The 19,997-nt window shown below is 36.1% G+C and overlaps 1 protein-coding gene and 2 long non-coding RNA genes across 12 annotated transcripts in view; 2 read left to right on the top strand and 1 right to left on the bottom strand.

Moving 5' to 3' along the window:
- SOX6 (SRY-box transcription factor 6) overlaps positions 1–19,997 on the bottom strand; it is a 671,664-nt gene that overhangs the window by 467,707 nt on the left and 183,960 nt on the right. The gene's annotated exons all lie outside the window — the stretch shown is intronic.
- The window catches only part of LOC145526256 (uncharacterized), a 92,965-nt gene that overhangs the window by 8,921 nt on the left and 64,047 nt on the right, over positions 1–19,997 (top strand). The window lies entirely within an intron of this gene.
- LOC145526258 (uncharacterized) lies at positions 11,998–19,138 on the top strand. Its single transcript, XR_014068805.1, has 2 exons — positions 11,998–13,608; positions 18,667–19,138. It is a non-coding gene; the product is annotated as an uncharacterized LOC145526258 (long non-coding RNA).

Here is a 19,997-nt window from a genome sequence, read left to right as displayed (position 1 = left end):
TGTCAGAGCTTTAGAACGCATGATGAAAATATGAAAGAAAAATGTGCATTTCCTGGGATATTCATCCAGTCGGTCCTTGTATATCCCTCTATGCTTGTGAATGCTGAGAATCTTTCATTTTATGGTACAGTCAACGCCATCTAAAAATGTATCTGCCCGCTTACACCATCACATCCTAGTAAAGCTATTAAAATTGATGCCCAGAAGATAGGGATCATGTCAAAAAACAAAGAGATTTGATCTCAAATACTATGTAAGTAGAAAGTATTTCTCTTCCTCCTTCAAATCAAAATCCATAAAATAATTCTAAACAAGTGATGTAGTAGTTATCATTAATTTATTTTCCTCTGCTTTCTAACACAACAAGAAGCAAAAATAGCCTGTGATCCAAATGCACTATAAGAGAAGATTGGAAATTTAAGATCAAGAATTATGATCTTGAGAACCTGGGACTGCTACTCAGGCAATGGTAGCACCACAAAGTAACTCAAATCAAATACCATCGAATGCCTCTTCCGTCAAGGCAGAATGTAAAAATTAGTGTTAAGAAAAGTGCATCAGGAATAAGAGAAATGGAAAGAAGTGACAAATGTCTACCCTGAAGCAGGCTTGAATCTGGCAGTCTTCCTCACACATTCCTAATAGCCTTCAATGGGCCAGATATCCTTGGCTCTCTCTCATCTATTATTTTAGGATTAAAAAAAGCAATGGTAGACAAAAAGTGTACATTGTGGGTTAAGGAAGAAGGGGACTTGGATGCCAGGCTTGAAAGAGTTAAGCACAGGAAACTTTAACTAATATGGAAAATTAAACAGAAATTTTTTACAAGTTGGCACCCGCTTACATAATGAGATGCATTGTCAGTCCTCACTAAGTGAAATATTTGTGTTGCCATGCAGCTAAACAAATGCCTTTTTTCACTTTCACTTAAGGCAGCCTCCCACTTGTATTTCTCTAAACCACAGAGGCAGGCCTCACTGGGTAACATGTGTAGTCTGGGCAGCATGTTTCCTGCTGCCCCACAAAAGAAGTATTTATATTAACGTTCCAGATATGTGGGGAATTATAGAAACTCCACACATTAAAGCCAATGTAAAATTTCTGCTACTTTAATATCTTCACTTTCGAATCAATGCAACTTGGCACAGAATGAAATAATACAGTAGCATTAAAATCACTAAACATTCAAGAATGTGACAACATTTTTTTCACGTCATTTGCACATTACTATTCATAAGCTATGGCAATTTCCTATATAAAATATGATGAATTCACAAGTATGATTATCAAATTTATGGTGTATGCTTACTACACCACACATTACAGTTTTGTAGCTTATTTGCCCTGAAGTAACAAAGATTTGCATAGAGTTTAAATGAGTATGGTCTATACAAACTATAGTTAAAATATTATTACAGTTATATGCTTTTCTATATAAACCAGTAAAAAAAATCATATTTCATTCTTCTTTAGGGCAGTATTTTATTACAATTAAATGAAAAGCTTAGCTCTGCTATTTCTCTGAAAACAAAGTGAAGACCAAAAGAGACAGTTCAAGAATTAGACCTGAAAACCATAGTGAGAAATTTTAAAAATAGAAAATTGTCAAGCCTAATTAAAGCCTAAAGCCTAACTAACTCAAAGCCTAACTAAATATCTTGCTTTATGTCTAGAATAAGAGTATTGTTCCTCTGAAAAGCAAATAAAAATAAAAAGCCTTCCCAAGTACCTAACACAATGATGATGAAAAAACAATAGCTGAATTTTTCTTGTTATTAAACTGCTGTTTAAAGTAACCTGGTATTTTAAATCCCATTTCCAGATGCCCTTCCCATACTTACTATCAGTACCATTGTAATAGCTGATCTTAGCTGCCTAATTCAACATAGGATTCTCCCAAATTTTGTAAGTGGTTTTCACATAGTTCAAAGGCAGAGAGTATTCCCAAGAGATATTCTCTTTGGATCTGAGATGCATTCTTACATTAGAGAAAAAAAATAACAGAATGGATCTCTAAATTTTTTCTCAGATTTCTCAAGGTGAATCAGACTCGAGTGTAATTCTCTAATTCTGTCTTTAAACATGACTTGGGAAATAACATTCTTTCTTGAATAATTGAAAGTTGTCACAAAGGCAATTGTTCTCATCTTACTCTGACATTTTAGGCTCTTGCTCTAGTGAAAAGTTAAACCATGTTGTTGTTTGCTTAAAAAAAAAAAAAAGCAAGACAAAAGAATTTTGGATGGGAGGAAGGAAGGGAAGGAAAAAGAAGAAATTAATTCTTTCACCCCAGGGTGAACATAAATTGAGGAAAAGGTCAAAAAAGTGACTAAGATTGATGTGCTAAAATTATTTACATTTTTAAAGGAAGGCTTTTTTTCCTTCTAGTCTAATTCAGGCCTTCATTTGCTTTACATGATTATTTGAGAAAAACTTCGTAAACCCTTTCAACTTGAGACAACAGCAACAAGCCGCATTTTCCAAAGGGAACTCTAAAATAAGTGGAAAATGTGTGTTTCTTTCCATTATCATAAAATTTCAACACTGAAGTTGACATCTAAAGACGAATTGTTTCTGTGGCAAAGGGGTTAGTTCAAAACAACTTCCCAAATATATGCAAGTACATCTTGGCAGAACACTGTCTAGCGTAGTGTTAACCTCCTCTAGTGAAAGACAACTGGGGAAGGAGGCAAATAAAAGCAAGATTGTGATTCTAGAGGATTCCTCATAAACTAGTTTTGTTTTTTTTTTTAATTATTTCTCTTCAGTGATAGGACTCCCTGTATTAAGGTATCTATGTTGGGTGAAAACTTAATTTTTGTATTGCAGTTTTTAACTTCTCCAGAACATGAGAAAAAGTCCATTGCTTATTAAGAGTCCTTTGGGTCAATTACTGTTCAGAAGACTGCATTGTTTGGCTTATCCCATACCTATATCACAGTTATTTATCAAAGGTGTCTATAAAAGAGAGAGACAAAACAAACCAAGGACAGTGTGTCTTTCAAGCTCAAAAGCACTTAGCAGATTCCTGAGCCTCCAAGGCCTAACAGATTTAACCAAGACTTTTCACACAATCAGGTAAAGAGGGTCAGGCTAGTCAGCAGATGTCCTATTCAGATAACAAAGAGAATATTTTAGTGACAATGTGAGAAAAAAAAAAAAAAAACAGAAAATGGACACAAATCCATTGAACCATGTCTCCCTTTTTGCTCTGCAGAACTCAACCTCAAGTCCAACAAGGACATTATCTATATCCTTGAGCAAATATGAAGACAAATGTACATAGTCAGTAACAACTACACCAAAATAAAATACTTCGAGGAATTTAGTATATCATTTTTAAGATAACATATCTGAACTCTCGATAAAGATTTAAGAAAAACACAATGACTACATGTTGATATTTAGTCTCATAGAAAGAAAAAAAGGATATGGAAAGATTTTTGCAGTATCACTGGACAATTTATCCTTGATTTCATTTCTAACTTATTAATGTATAATCTAGCAAGTCTAATAGAGAATGTATAAATAAGAGATAGTTATTGAAGAACTTCTTTGTAGGGCAGCAATAGAGATGCAGACATAGAGAATAGACTTGTGCACACAGAGGGGGAAAGAGAGGGTGGGAAGAATTGAGAGAGTAGCATTGAAACGCATACATTACCATATGTAAAACAGATAGCCAGCGGGTATTTGCTGTATGACTCAGGAAGCTCAAACCAATGCTCTGTGACAACCTAGATGGGTGGGATGGGGTGGAAGATTGGAGGGAGGTTCAAGAGGGAGGGAACATATGGATACCTATGGTTGATTCATATTGATGTATGGCAGAAACGAACACAACATTGTAAAGCAATTATCTTCCAATTAAAAATAAATAAAAATTTTAAAAAGAAATACTTATTAATATTCCAGCTAGGCTGTTCAATTTCATATCCCTGAAGAGGTCAACTTATTGTCATGTTAACAAAGCTAACTTCACAATTTGGTAAAGTCACTTCAATTCCTGTATATGATCCTTCATAATACCCACTTCGTCAATTAAATATCTTAGAAAGTTATAATAATGATGAGGAGAACCCCGTAATACTAAAGAAACCAAGCTGGAGTGTGGTTTTGACCTGTAATCAGAGGGGAAATGACTGTTCTTATTCTTTTCAGAGGTCAAGTTTAAAAAAAAAAAAAAAAACAGTTTTCAGTTATCTTAGGTCACATTTCAACTAAAAAAAGAAAAACAAATGTGAATAAGAAATTTTTCAAAGGCACTGTTAAGTTATTGGAGTGAAAGCACTGTGGGAATTAGTTAGGACCAGTTTAGACATTACACAGCTTACTTTCCAACCATCTGCATCAAATATGCTTCATTAAAACAGAACCATATGGAAAATAAGCTACCAATTAACAGAACTTCTGCACGTGCCTCTAATACAGTAGATTCCAAACTTTTACTGAAACTGACTAAACTACTTTCATGTTGCTGCCATGGAGGAGTTGGCAACAGTCCCTAGACTTGCCTCATCCTCCACGCCAGGTCATTTCACGATATTGTTGAGTTATTGAAATAGGCACATATAAAAAATATCAAGTATTTTGTCACGTTTATTGCACTTTTCAGCCATTAAACAAACCCAGGTACATTAAAACAATCAGCAAATGGCAACTAATACTACAAATACCCTGGCATGAATTCTTCCCTGGTGGCTCAGATGGTAAAGAATCTGCCTGCAACGCAGGAGACTCGGGTTTGATCTCTGGGTCAGGAAGATTCCCCTGGAGAAGGGAATGGCTAACCACTCCAGTATTCTTGCCTAGAGAATTCCATGGACAGTGGATCCTGGGGGACTACAGTCCGTGGAGTCACAAAGAGCCAGACAATACTGAACGACAAACACTTTCACTTGGGACTTCTTAGGTGGCACTAATGGTAAAGAACACATTTGCCAGTGCAGGAGACATAAGAGACTTGGGTTCGATTCCTGGGATGGGAAGATCTCCTGGAGAAGGGCATGGCAACCCACTCCAGTATTCTTGCCTGGAGAATCCCATGGACAGAGGAGCCTGATGGGCTACAGTCCATAAGGTTGCAAAGAGACATGACTAAACCAACATAGCACGCATGCATACACCCTAGCATGGGGTTTAACTATCTAAGGAAAAGGCACCTAACAGGAAAAGTTCCAGCAACTAGTCAAATCATGCTACCAGGGAAGGTTACATTTACCCAGAAAAGGCTCTTTTTTTTTTTCTAACTTACTTATTTATACCATGTATCATTTTCTGCTGCTACATAATCCAAGCCATTATCATCTCTCATCTGAACAACTTTGTACTAGTCTCCTAGCTAGTATCTCTGCTGCCTGTTTTTCTAGCCTATTTTTCTCATAGCAGAGTGATTCTTTTAAAATTGGAAATCATCTCGCCTCTCTCTTAAACCCTCTAATGGCTTCCCATTTAACTTAGATAAAAGACAGAATCTTCACCATGGTCTAGAGGGCACTACTTGATTTGGCTACCAATAGTCTGTCTAACACTGCCTCCTACTTCCCTTATTACTCACTCACTTGGATCTAATCACACTAATGGTAGCAACTTTCCTTTGAATGGTCAAGTACCTCCACTTAAAGGTCTTCTTGCACATTTTATCCTCTGCCTGAAAGTTCTTCCCCCAATAATTTGCATGGCTTCCTCCCTCACCTTATTTAGGTTTCTGATTAAATGTTTCCACATCAGAGAAGTCTTCTCTGACAATTCTATATAAAATAGCATCCCATCACTGTCAACAAATATTTACTGAGTAAATGAATGAATGAAAGCAAACAACTAGAAATAAGAAACTTGAAAGCAGTTATTTTTGTCTTTTTGTCTCACTCATGTATCTCAGTATGTAGGGAGGTGTTTTACATGTAGCAAACACTGACTAAACAACTGGTGAACAAATGAGTGACTACTATAGTGTTCCATAAAGAAAAAGGAGTCAACACATTTATAAAGTTTCAAGTCTGGGTGACTAAATGCTGGTATCAATGTCAAAAATACAAAAGTCTGACGGAGAGATATAGGAGAAGGAGATGGTAAAATTGGTGAATCTATAGACAGAGTGCCTGATGAACTATGACAGAGGTTGGTGACATTGTATAGGAGACAGGGATCAAGACCATCCCCATGGAAAAGAAATACAAAAAAGCAAAATGGCTGTCTGAGGAGGCCTTACAAATAGCTGGGAAAAGAAGAGAAGCAAAAAACAAAGGAGGAAAGGAAAGATATTCCCATCTGAATGCAGAGTTCCAAAGAATAGCAAGGAGAGGTAAGAAAGCCTTCCTCAGTGATCAATGAAAGAAAATAGAGGAAAACAATAGAATGGGAAAGACTAGAGATCTCTTCAAGAAAATTAGAGATACCAAGGGAACATTTCATGCAAAGATGGGCTTGATAAAGGACAGAAATGGTAGGGACCTAACAGAAGCAGAAGATATTAAGAAGAGGTGGCAAGAACACAGAAGAACTGTACAAAAAGGATCTTCATGACCCAGATTATCACAATGGTGTGATCACTCACCTAGAGCCAGACATTCTGGAATGTGAAGTCAAGTGGGCCTTAGAAAGCATCACTACGAACAAAGCTAGTGGAGGTGATGGAATTCCAGTTGAGCTATTTCAAATCCTGAAAGATGATGCTGTGAAAGTGTTGCACTCAATATGCCAGCAAATCTGGAAAACTCAGCAGTGGCCACAGGGCTGGAGAATGTCACTTTTCATTCCAATCCCAAAGAAAGGCAATGCCAAAGAATGCTCGAACTACCGCATAATTGCACTCATCTCACACGCTAGTAAAGTAATGCTCAAAATTCTCCAAGCCAGGCTTCAGCAATACGTGAACTATGAACTTCCAGATGTTCAAGCTGGTCTTAGAAAAGGCAGAGGAACCAGAGTTCAAATTGCCAGCATCTGCTGGATCATCGAAAAAGCAAGAGAGTTCCAGAAAAACATCTATTTCTTCTTTATTGACTATGCCAAAGCCTTTGACTATGCGGATGATAATAAAATGTGGGAAATTCTTAAAGAGATGGGAATACCAGACCATCTGACCTGTCTCTTGAGAAACCTGTATGCAGGTCAGGAAGCAACAGTTAGAACTGGACATGGAACAACAGACTGGTTCCAAATAGGAAAAGGAGTATGTCAAGGCTGTATATTGTCACCCTGCTTATTGAACTTATATGCGGAGTACATCATGAGAAACGCTGGGCTGGAAGAAACACAAGCTAGAATCAAGATTGCCAGGAGAAATATCAGTAACCTCAGATATGCGGATGACACCACCCTTATGGCAGAAAGTGAAGAAGAACTAAAGAGCCTCTTGATGAAAGTGAAAGAGGAGAATGAAAATGTTTGCTTAAAGCTCAACATTCAGAAAACTAAGATCATGGCATCTGGTCCCATCACTTCATGGCAAATAGATGGGGAAACAGTGGAAACAGTGTCAGACTTTATTTTTGGGGGCTCAAAAATCACTGCTGATGGTGATTGCAGCCATGAAATTAAAGGATGGTTATTCCTTGGCAGGAAAGTTATGACCAACCTAGACAGCATATTTAAAAGCAGAGACATTATTTGCCAAAAGGTCCATCTAGTCAAGGCTATGGTTTTTCCAGTAGTCATGTACGGATGTGAGAGTTGGACTATAAAGAAAGCTGAGTGCCAAAGAATTGATGCTTTTGAACTGTGGTGTTGGAGAAGACTCTTGAGAGTTCCTTGGACTGCAAGGAGATCCAACCAGTCCATCCTAAAGGAGATCAGTCCCAGGTGTTCATTGGAAGGACTGATGTTGAAACTCAAACTCCAATACTTTGGCCACCACATGCGAAGAGTTGACTCATTGGAAAAGACCCTAATGCTGGGAAGGATTGGGGGCAGGAGGAGAAGGGGACGACAGAGGATGAAATGGCTGGATGGCATCACCGACTCGATGGACATGAGTTTGGGTAGACTCCGGGAGTTGGTGATGGACAGGGAGGCCTGGCGTGCTGCGATTCATGGGGTTGCAAAGAGTCAGACACAACTGAGCGACTGAACTGAACTGAAAGCAGCAATGGGAGGTCCAAGTAAAGATACAGAGTTAAACAGAACTAAAGCTCAGAACAAAGCTAGAGAAGATGAGATTCATCTATCTGTAAGACTGAAAGGCCTTAGAAAAGATTAGACTTCCATGAGGGAGTAGAGAACGAAAACAACAAAAACAGACTATCTTTGGAAGTGTAAATGTTTGGTTTATGAGAGGAAAAAGTGGATTCTTCCCCCAAATTAAAAAGAATACATTTATTTATTAAATGGTTGTTAAATATTTACTACACATTAAGTGATGTGCTAAGCCATTTTTAGTATGAAGTGCTACAGAAAGTAAAAAGAATGAGAGTTGAGAAAAAGGATATGCAATTGAGCAACCTCTAATAATCTTGAAGGCAGTGGATTCAACAGAGTTAGCCAGAATCAAACAGAAGCCAGATTCCAATGAATTCAGTAAGGAGATAAGAGTCAGCAAATAAAAACTGTTCTTTCAAGAGATTTGACTAAAAGAGAAAAGGAAATAAGAATATTTCAAGGGTTATCAAAGTTGAGGAAAACTACTTTAAGAAGAGATCTGAATTATTTGTGCACAAAGGCTGTAATAGTAACATCTTTATTTGGATATTTTCTAGCTTATAAAGTATTTTCACATACATTATTGTAACAGACTCATTACAAACTTGCAAGGTTAGCAGGACAAATGTTATTTTAATACAAGAAATTGATTCAAAGAAGTCAAATAACTTGCTCAAGTTTCTAAAGCCAGAAACTGACAAAATAGGCTTTAGAACCTAAGTCACCAACTCCATGAAAAAGAACAGATAGGGAGAGAAAGAATGGGGATAATTAACAGAGCAAAGTTCTGGCAGAGGTAGGAAGGAATGGAGGTGGAAATGTTACCTTATGAAAAGAGATGGAACATTTCTTCCACTGCCACAGAAGGAAAAGATAAACAGCTTGAAAAGGTAAAAGAACATGAGACAGTGTGAGATGAAGAAACAGAAAGATTCAGGTTAAATTCCTAGGAGTGACATATACTAAGTTTTGAAAAATAACTATGGATAGATAAGTGTAAAAGTTACACACTTGAACTACCAACTCAGAATTAAGACAACAGATGCTCTGTGTGTCCCAAAGGTAATTTTGCATTAGGGACAAATTATCTGAGAGCATCTAACAAGAAAAATGTTTGGGAGAGGGGGACTGGTGAGTGAATGAATCAAAGACCAAAGAGAGAAATTATGTGGGCATATTGACTGTACTCTGTTTCCCAGGATATAGACTGGCTAAGTCAAGGCAATATGCAAATCTAGAAAAATTCCAGGCTCAGGTTGTAGTGAAAGTTATTGTGGAAGTTAACCACACAGTTTTACAGTCAGAGATTTCTTTTTCTCCTCTTTTACCTATTTGCAATCAAGATTGCCAGGAGAAATATCAATAACCTCAGATATGCAGATGACACCACCCTTAGGGCAGAAAGTGAAGAGGAACTAAAGAGCCTCTTGATGAAAGTGAAAGAAGAGAGTGAAAAAGTTGGCTTAAAGCTCAACATTCAGAAAACTAAGATCATGGCATCTGGTGCCATCACTTCATGGCAAATAGATGGGCAAACAGTGGAAACAGTGAGAGATTTTATTTTAGGGGGCTCCAAAATGACTGCAGATGGTGACTGCAGCCATGAAATTAAAAGACGCTTGCTCCTTGGAAGAAAAGTTATGACCAACCTAGACAGCATATCAAAAAGCAGACACATTACTTTGCCAACAAAGGTCCGTCTAGTCAAGGCTATGGTTTTTGCGGTAGTCATGTATGGATGTGAGAGTTGGACTATAAAGAAAGCTGAGTGCCGAAGAATTGATGCTTTTGAACTGTGGTGTTGGAGAAGACTCTTGAGAGTCCCTTGGACTGCAAGGAGATCCAACAAGTCCATCCTAAAGGAGATCAGTCCTGGGTGTTCATTGGAAGTCTGATGTTGAAGCTGAAACTCCAATATTTTGGCCACCTGATGCAAAGAGCTGACTCATTGGAAAAGACCCTGATGCTGGGAAAGATTGAGGACAGGAGGAGAAGGGGACGACAGAGGATGAGATGGCTGGATGGCCTCACCGACTCAATGGACATGAGTTTGGATGGGCTCCAGGAGTTGGTGTTGGACAGGGAGGCCTGGCGTGCTGCAGCTCATGGGGTTGCAAAGTGTCAGAAACGACTGAACAACTGAACTGAACTGAACCTATTTGTTTATAGCAAATTTATTTTTAACCACTTGATCTATCCCTTCTATTTCCACTTCCATAATGTTTTTTTTTTTTTTATTCATCCTTCAATTCCCCCCTGAATTGCACTGGCCAAAGGCTTAGGTCTCTTATCCAAACTTTCTCTAATAAACAATATGACAGCTCTAACTTGCATCTGAGTATATAGGATGTGGTTAAGAACATGGACGTTGAAGTTAGATACACTTTTATTTTAATTCATTCTCTCATTCATTCATTCAGCAAGTATTTACTGAACACCTACCAAGTGTCATGATTTCCCAGGTGGCCCAGTGGTAAAGAATCCATCTGCCTATGCAGGAGACATGAGAGACACAGGTTCAATCCCTAGGTCAGGAAGATTCCCTGAAGAAGGAAATGGCAACCCACTCCAGTATTCTTGCCAGGAAAATTCCATGTACAGAGGAGCCTGGCAGACTACAGTCCATGAGGTTGCAAAGAGTTGAACTCGACTGAACACACTCACGCATACCAAGTGACAGGCACTGTTCTAGTTGCTGACAATACAGCTTCAAACAAAATAAAGTTTCTACTCTCACTGAACCTATATTCTGATGACAGCGGTAGTGTGAATGGGGAGAGTGGCTGTAACAAACAGTTTCTTAGAAATCTGACCATGGGCAAGTCACTGCACTTCTCTAATCTCCAATTTCCTCAACTGTAAAATGGAAACAATAAAAACTAATTAAGACTATTCTGAAAAATAAAATAATTTGCATATAAATGTTAGCTCTCTGAGCTCTAGCCTCAGAGGCAATCTTCTTGTTTCTGGAACACCACATACACCCTCCAACCACCTGACCTTTGCATATGCTGTTTCCTTTGACTAAAATATTTACTTCATCCCTTCCAAATCCAGCCCTTTTCTTTATTTTTATTGAAATACAGTTGATTTACACTGTTGTATTAGTTTCAGGTATATAGCAAAGTGATTCCGTTATGCATATATAAAAATATATATGTTCTTTTTTAACATTCTCTTCTATTATAGGTTATTAGAAGATACTGAGTATAGTTCCCTGTGCTACATGATAGGCCTTTGGTTGATTATCTATTTTATATGTAGTACTAAGTATATTTTAATCCCAAACTCCTAATTTATCACTCTCCCTGTCTTCCCTTTGGTAACTATAAGTTTGTTGTCTATGTCTGTGAGCCTATTTCTATTTTGTACACAAGTTCATTTGTACCATTATTTTAGATTCCACATATAAGTAATATCATATAGTATTTGTCTTTCTCTGTCTGGCTTACTTTCCTTTGTGATAATTTCTAGGTTCATCCAAGTTGCTGAAAATCACATTATTTCATTTTTTTTTATGGCTGAGTACAAAATATTTCAGCCATATTCCATATATATATGTATGTACATATACCATATCTTTATCCATTCATCTGTGAGGAGAACAAGATAACCACTTTCCTATAGAAACACCTTTTATCCATTCATCTGTCAATGGACACTTGGGTTGCTTCCATGTCTTAACTACTGTAAACAGTGCTGCAATGAAACTGCATGTATCCTTTTATTTAAATTATATTACATCCAGGAGTGAGATTGCAGGGTCATATGGTAGCTTTATTTTTAGTTTTATAAGGTACCACCATATGGCAACCCACTCCAATATTCTTGTCTGGAAAATCCCATGGACATGGACAGAGGAGCCTGGCAAGCTACAATCCATGGGGTCACAAAGAATTGAACGGGACTGAGTGAATGAACACTCACATACACATAGCATTTATTATCTTCTGATGTGTTGTATTTTATTTGCTTACTTTTGTTTTTTAGTGTATTCCCCACCAATACCACTAGAGTATAAACTTAATAAGAGCAGGGATTTTGTTTTATTCACTGTTATATCTCTATTTTCTCCAACAGTAACTGGCATATAGTGGATATTATATCTAAGATGATTATTGCCATAAAACAAACCAGACGAATTTCTAAAATAAGCAATTTATATAGCTGGAAAATTTTTTAAATAAAAGTTCAAGTTATCTCATAATAACTAGACAAAATCCCAATGTTCTTTAGGAACTTTATTCTAGTATATGTGCTGCTGAAGTGAGCATTGGAGTTTTGTTGTAACCTATAGTTAAGAAAATAAGATAAAAGTTTAAAAAAAGTATGAATATTCAAACTTATAAATTAGGTGAAGAAAAAATGAAGATCGAAGTGGAACAAGAGATTATAAAAGAAAGAAAGCACATTTTTCACTATGAAACATTAATGTTAATTATTACTGGTGACTTAAAATTACTTAAATTCCTAGAGTTTTACTTGACCCACTAGGGATCAGATTTCATGTAAAGTATTCATCATAGACAGCTCCCAATTTCCTTCAGTCTACTGAATTATATAAAGGATTATCATCTTTTTATTATTAAAAATATTAATGGTTCTACCCAGTTAGACATTATCAAACATTTCTTACATTCTAGTTACCATTAAGCTCTCTATAAGAAATATGATGTCAGATCATAAAACATGGAGGCAAAATAAAACCATATTACATTTAGAAACAAGGAAATAGTGCTACTTAGGGATTTTCCCCCAAAGTTCCCTTAGCAAAATAATTACCAAATCTTATTAATAATACTTTCTCTGTATTCAACTGGCACTCATTTCTTGAGCTGACATGAGTTTCATGTCATCTCTTTCACTTTCCATCCCTCCACTCTGAGCAGGTCACAAATATAGTTAACTTCAGTTGATTGGTAAAGATGAATAACAATATTTAATTAGCACCACACCATTTATGATAAATATTCAGGCCCCACCCCGTGACTTAGGAACAATGAAAAGACAATCGCAGTATTTTTTTGTTTTCCTTTTTTTTTTTTAATTAGTTTATTTTCTATTTTTTTAACTTTACAATATTGTATTTGTTTTGTCATACATTGACATGAATCCACCATGGGTGTACATGTGTTCCCCTTCCAGAACCCCCCTCCCACCTCCCTCTCCATCCCATCCCTCTGGGTCATCCGGTGCTCCAGCCCCGAGCACCTTGTATCATGCGTTGAACCTGGACTGGCAATTCGTTTCACATATGATAATTTACATGCTTCAGTGCCATTCTCCCATGTCATCCCACCCTCGCCCTCTCCCATAGAGTCCATAATACTGTTTTATTTATCTGTGTCTCTTTTGATGTCTCGCATACAGGGTTATCTTTACCGATTGACTAAATACCACATATATGTGTTAGTATACTGTATTGGTGTTTTTCTTTCTGGCCTACTTCACTCTGTATAATAGGCTCCAGTTTCATCCACTTCATTAGAACTGATTCACATGTGTTCTTTTTAATGGCTGAGTAATATTCCATTGTGTATTTTTAAAGTTCTCTAAGAGTTCAGAACTCCAGTTATTAACTCAAAACCATATGCCAAGTTAATTATACCAAAAGTAGATTTATGGAATTTTTTCTAAGTTAAAAGATTCAAAAGTAATTTATAAATCAAACTGAAATAATATACAAATTAGCTGTTTACATGCTGTTACTCTGAAGAGATTTTCAATTTAAAACTAATTGAAAAGTTCAGTTTTTAATATCAGAGCTATATTATATGTACTCGGTGATACAAGCAGAAATCCAGTTTTACACTTGTCTTATCTTTTTTTAAAATCTCAGCTTTTTATCAAGTTATTTTTCTAGGGCAGTGGTTCTCAATATAGGCAGTGATTAGAATATTATCTAGGATTTGTTAAATGAAAATCCCTGGGCTTCTAGAGATTCCCCAATTCAACAGTTTGGGGGCGGGGGGGATCAAAACTTTGCATTGTTAATCCAGTTATTTATCCAGTTAGTTAATTCAGTTAATGGTGCTCAGGTCATACTTGGAGAAATACTGATCAAGAAAAAAAAAGGCTCGGTAGTAGTTATTTTCTACCAATCCTTAACAAACTACTCTTCTCTCATGAATTCTAGACCCAAGCACATTTCATTTTACATCCATAATTCAAATATTAAATATCTTAAATAATTCAAATATTAAAACCACTTATTCAATAGTAAAAAGGGAGGGCCTGCCACATGGCCAGCTATCCTCTAATATTACAAGGTTTTTAAGATTACATGATTTCAGCTTCAGGATTCAAAATTGACATGTCAAGGCCTTTAAAAACAATCATTCCCTCTCTATAGAAACCTTTTTGAGCCAGGTTGATCTGCCAAAGCTAGACAAATCAAAATTTTCAGACTAGCAGTACTCATTTCATTTGAAATGAGAGGTGATATTTTTGCCCTGAAAGTGTTAACAATAGCAAATAGTTCTTTTCATTAACAAAAGAAATCCACTCATTGTTCCATTCTGTTTGCCCTACTGAAGAAAAATAAGCCCTTCAATCTTCAAGACATTTTTTTAAAAGTGTGAACACTGATTATATCAACTGTTACAATATTGAACAATAAATATAACTGTGAATATATGATATGTAAGATATCACGAAAGAAGGTTTTGATACAGGGATGAACTCTAGAACTTATGGTATATTAAAAGACTTTATTGGGTCAGCCTGACTTGGAACATGACTTATAAAAATGAAATGAACTTTCAACTATCAATCAATGGACCCTCCACTTGCCACTTCCAGTTAAACTTTGGGCCATTGCTATATTAGTTCTATAAATAACATCTATCCAGTTTAATTATTTTATTCTTGTTTTTTTTAATTTTTGGTTTCTTGCTATGTGCTATTTAATCCATCTCCTAACCTCAGAAGATTTAAGAAAACTCATTTTGCTTAACCAAGTTAATAAATTCGTGCTGCCTATTCCCTATTTGGAGTGAACATCAAATAATTGAGCAATATGATCAGGATGGAAAATGTTGAACTTGTGTAACAGTAATAGAATATTTTGAAAAGGATAAAGTTTATAAGCTACTAAATGTCCTCACCATAAATGTGCCTTGAATAGATGCTATGGCTAATGTTCAACTGTAAACTAAAATTTAATAAGTCCCAATCACCTACAGAATAGTTCAAACTCCTTAATATGACACAAAATCAAGGTTTTCACCATATATGTCCTTCCAGTCTAAGGACCTACCACTTCTCCCTCAAAATTTAATAACTTATTTGATGATTTCCATTGCCAGGCACTATTGCCAGGCAATTTGTGTGGTAATATTATAAACAAATACTATTATTTATATTTTAAAGTGGCAAACTGAGGCTTAGCATTTTACCCACGTTCATAAAAGCCACATATGATGTAGCCAAGATCAAATTCTGTTCTGTTTGACTCCAAGTACAATGCATGCTATTAGTCACTGGATTTTAGTACACCCCTTTCATATTCCCTCATTGAAGCCATAATAAACTAAATAATAAGCCTTCACATATGTCATGACCTTCCAGGTCTTCACGCTTTTGCCATGTTTCTTTTTCTGGGAATGTCCTTTTTAAATCTTAACCCCCTAGATTGATTCAACATTCAAAAATAATTATTAAGATGTTCAGTTTTTGTCTAGCATTGTTCTAGACACAAGAGATAGAATAGTGAGCAAGACAAAGATTCAGCCATTACAGCGCTTACTTTCTTTGAACTCCTACTTTTCTATCAATACCTGACGATAAGGCATTTTTTTGATAAAAAACTTCTTTTAGATTTCTTCTTTTAAAATTAATTTCTTCTGCTGCTTGCTCACAGCACTTAATATAAACCTTTATCATTGCTTATCACATTGTACTGTAATTATTTACGTAACTATCTCATCTCCCACTCTAACCTATGAAGCTTTTTGACATAAAGAACTCTTTCCTATTTAGATATGTATCCTAGCCTTTAGCAGAAAACTTGCTTCAAAAGCAGGTATTCAAGAAGTGTTTTGTGAGTGAGTGGATTAATAGAATACTACATCAAATATTTGCCTGAGGTGCCAGAATATAACTATACATAATCTATATAAATTAAACATTAAAAATACTTGAAAGAAAAGTACTGTAGTTTAATGTACAACAATTAGTCACAGCAAAAGTGGTAGTCACAAATATTTAAAGTTATATTTACACCTTACCTGGGTGCTTTTTAGTGTTCAGGTTACATTAGAAATTGTATTAAACATTAGACTAACAGTCTAACTTACATTTTTAACCACCTGTCATAAGTGTATAACTATTACACAGCTTCACCTTCTAATATGTAAGATAAATAATAATATTCATCATAGTTGAAACAAAGTTATTAATTAAGAATTCATCTGCACAGCTAATGAAATTACAAATATTCTTCAGTGTTCTATTGTGATAGGAAAAAAAAAAGAACTGATAAAAAATAAAGACATATGGACTTGGGGCTTCCCTGGTGTTTCAGACAGTGAAGAGTCTGCTTGCAATGCCAGAGACCCAGGTTCAATCCCTGGGTTGAGAAGATCTCCAGAGAAGGAAATGGCAATCCACTCCAGTATTCTTGCCTGGAAAATCCCATGGATGGAGGAGCCTGGCAGGCTACAGTCCATGGGGTCACAAAGAGTCAGGCACAACTGAACAACTCACACTTTTTCAAAGACATACGAATACCAATAATTGTGCAGTAGTACAAATAACTTACATAAATATTTATTTCTGTTAAAATCACATGATTTTAAATGCAGTCAAATTTAATTTCTTCTGAAGAGGGTTATGGTTTTAAAAACTGAGAATTTAAACTTAGGAAAAACACTTCACACTTTATTGCTTGCTTTTATAGAGTTCGCAAATTTCAAATTGTCTTTAAATTGTCTTCCTGTAATAATACACACATAAAACACCAACTTGTAGGCTAACAGCCAAAGCATTAAACCTGTATGCAAGTTTTTGTTTAAAAATATGAACTACGTAATAATACAGTCTATTAGTTGTAGAAGCATAGAATTTTAGACCTAGAAGAACCCAAACAGAAATCTTTTTTAACACCTTCATTTTATAGATGAAGAAATTTGGTGTTGAAAAGGTGAGATAATCAGCATTTTTGTTAGCCTTTTACTTGTCAGTGAGTCCATCCCACCCCCACTACCAGAAAAAAAAAAAAATCTTCTAAAACATTTGTCATTGTTCTCTCCCTTTCCACTTCAGTAAAATAATCCAGTCATCAGGCTAGTTCAAGATCTATTGATTTTCAGCTTCTGTTATTACTAAACAAGCCAAAGGGACACAATAAGAGAGAGAATTATAAAATATTTAAAATAACTAGAAAAACAACAGTTAATAACTAACCTCTGGATCATTAAAATAACCACTTATCATATTAGATCTAAATTCAAATACACTATTTTTGTCTTTCTATTTTGATTTTACCATTCCCCAGTTTTAAGGCTTCATCAGCCAATCAAAATTATATTGTACACTTAATACATGGAAGCACTTCATTACGGGTGACCAAAGATATAAGAAATAATCCCAGTCCTTAAGTTATTTTCAGTAAATGACCCCAAATCATCTTTCTAAGTCTTTCATAACTTTCCTGTATAAAACGTGTGCATGCATTTGCTCAGGCATGTCCAACTCTTTGTGGTCCCAGGGACTATAGCCTGCCATGCTCCTCTGTCCATGAAATTTGCTTTTTTTTAATTTATTTATTTTTAATTGGAGGATAATTACTTTATAATATTGTGTTGGTTTCTGCCATACACCAACATGAGTCAGCCATAGGTATCCATATATCCCCTCCCTCGTGAACCTCCTCCCACCCGATCCCACCCCTCTAGGTTGTCACAGAGCGTTGGATTTGAGCTCCATGTGTCAGACAGCAAATTCCTACTGGCTATCTATTTTACATATGGTAATGTATATATTTCAATGCTACTCTCTGAATTCATCCCAGTCTCTCCTTTCCCCATTGTGTCCACATTCTGTTCTTTATGTCTGTGTCTCCTTTGCTGCCATGTAAATAGGTTCATCAGTACCATCTTTCTCAATTCGGTATATATGTGTTCAGTTCAGCTCAGTCACTCAGTTGTGTCTGACTCTTTGTGACTTCATGGACTACAGCATGCCAGGCTTCCCTATCCATCACCAACTCGCAGAGCTTGCTCAAACTCATGTCCATCGAGTGGGTGATACTATCCAACCATCTCATCCTCTGTCATCCCCTTTTCCTCCTGCCTTCAATCTTTCCCAGCATCAGGGTCTTTTCCAATGAGTCAGTTCTTCGCATCAGATGGCCAAAATATTGGAGCTTCAGCTTCAGCATCAGTCTTTCCCATTAATATTCAGGACTGATTTCCTTTAGGACTGACTGGTTTGATCTCCTGACAGTCCAAGTCCATATATATGTGTTAATATATGATCTTTGTTTTTCTATTTCTGACTTACTTTACTCTGTATAATAGGCTCTAGGTTCATCCACCTCATTAGAACTGACTCAAACATGTTCCTTTTTATAGCTGAGTAATACTCTATTATACATATGCATTACAACTTCTTTATCCATTCATCTGTCGAGGGACATCTAGGTTGCTTCCATGTCCTAGCTGTTGTAAACAGCGCTGTGATGAACACTGGGGTACATGTGTCTTTTTCAATTATGGTTTCCTCAGGGTATATGCCCAGTAGTGGGATTGCTGGGTCACATGGCAGTTTTATTCCTAGTTTTTAAGAAATCACCATACTGTTCTCCACAGTGGCTGTATCAATTTACATTCTCACAAACAGTACAAGAGAGTTCTCTTTTCTCCACACCCTCTCCAGTATTTATTGTTTATATATTTTTTGATGATGGCCATTCTGATTGGTGTGAAATGATATCTCATTGTAGTTTTAATTTCTATTTCTCTAATAATAAGTGATATTGAACATCTTTTCATGTGTTTATCAGCCATCTGTATGTCTTTTTTGGAGAAATGTCTGTTTACGTCTTCTGCCCACTTTTTTGATTGGGTTGTTTGCTTTTCTGGTATTGAGCTTCATGAGTTGTTTGTATCTTTTTGTCAGTTGTTTCATTTGCTACTATTTTCTCCAATTCTGAGGGTTGTCTTTTCACCTTGTTTATAGTTTCCTTCACTGTGCAAAAGTTTTTAAGTTTAATTACGTCCCATTTGTTTATTTTGGTTTTTATTTCCATTACTCTAGGAGGTGGGTCAGAGAGAATTTTACTGTGATTTATGTCAAAGAGTGATCTGCCTATGTTTTCCTCTAAGAGTTTTATAGTTTCTGGTCTTATATTTAGGTCTTTAATCCATTTTGAGTTTATTTTTGTGTATGGTGTTAGGAAGTACTCTAATTTAATTCTCTTACAAATATTTGTCCAGTTTTCCCAGCACCACTTACTGAAGAGATTGTCTTTTCTCCATTGTATAGTCTTGCCTCCTTTGTTAAAGATAAGATGTCTATAGGTTCGTAGATTTATCTCTGGGCTTTCTACTTTGTTCATTGGCCTGTATGTCTATTTTTGTACCAGTACCACACTGTCTTGATGATTCTAACTTTGTAGTATAGTCTGAAGTCAGGAAGGTTGATTCCTCCAACTCCATTCTTCTTTCTCAAGATTGCTTTGGGTATTCGGTGTCTTTTGTATTTGCATACAAATTGAAAAATTATTTGTTCTAGTTCTGTGAAAAATACCTTTGGTAATTTGATAGGGATTGTACTGAATTTATAGATTGCTTTGGGTAGTATAGCCATTTTCACAATATTGATTCTTCCAATCAAAGAACATGACATATATCTCC

This window comes from Giraffa tippelskirchi, chromosome 11 (genome assembly GCF_054371585.1).
Source record: "Giraffa tippelskirchi isolate mGirTip1 chromosome 11, T2T-mGirTip1v1.2.pri, whole genome shotgun sequence".
Lineage (NCBI taxonomy): Eukaryota > Metazoa > Chordata > Mammalia > Artiodactyla > Giraffidae > Giraffa > Giraffa tippelskirchi.
Note: the sequence above shows the minus strand (reverse complement) of the source record. Positions and strands in the feature narration are given on the sequence as shown.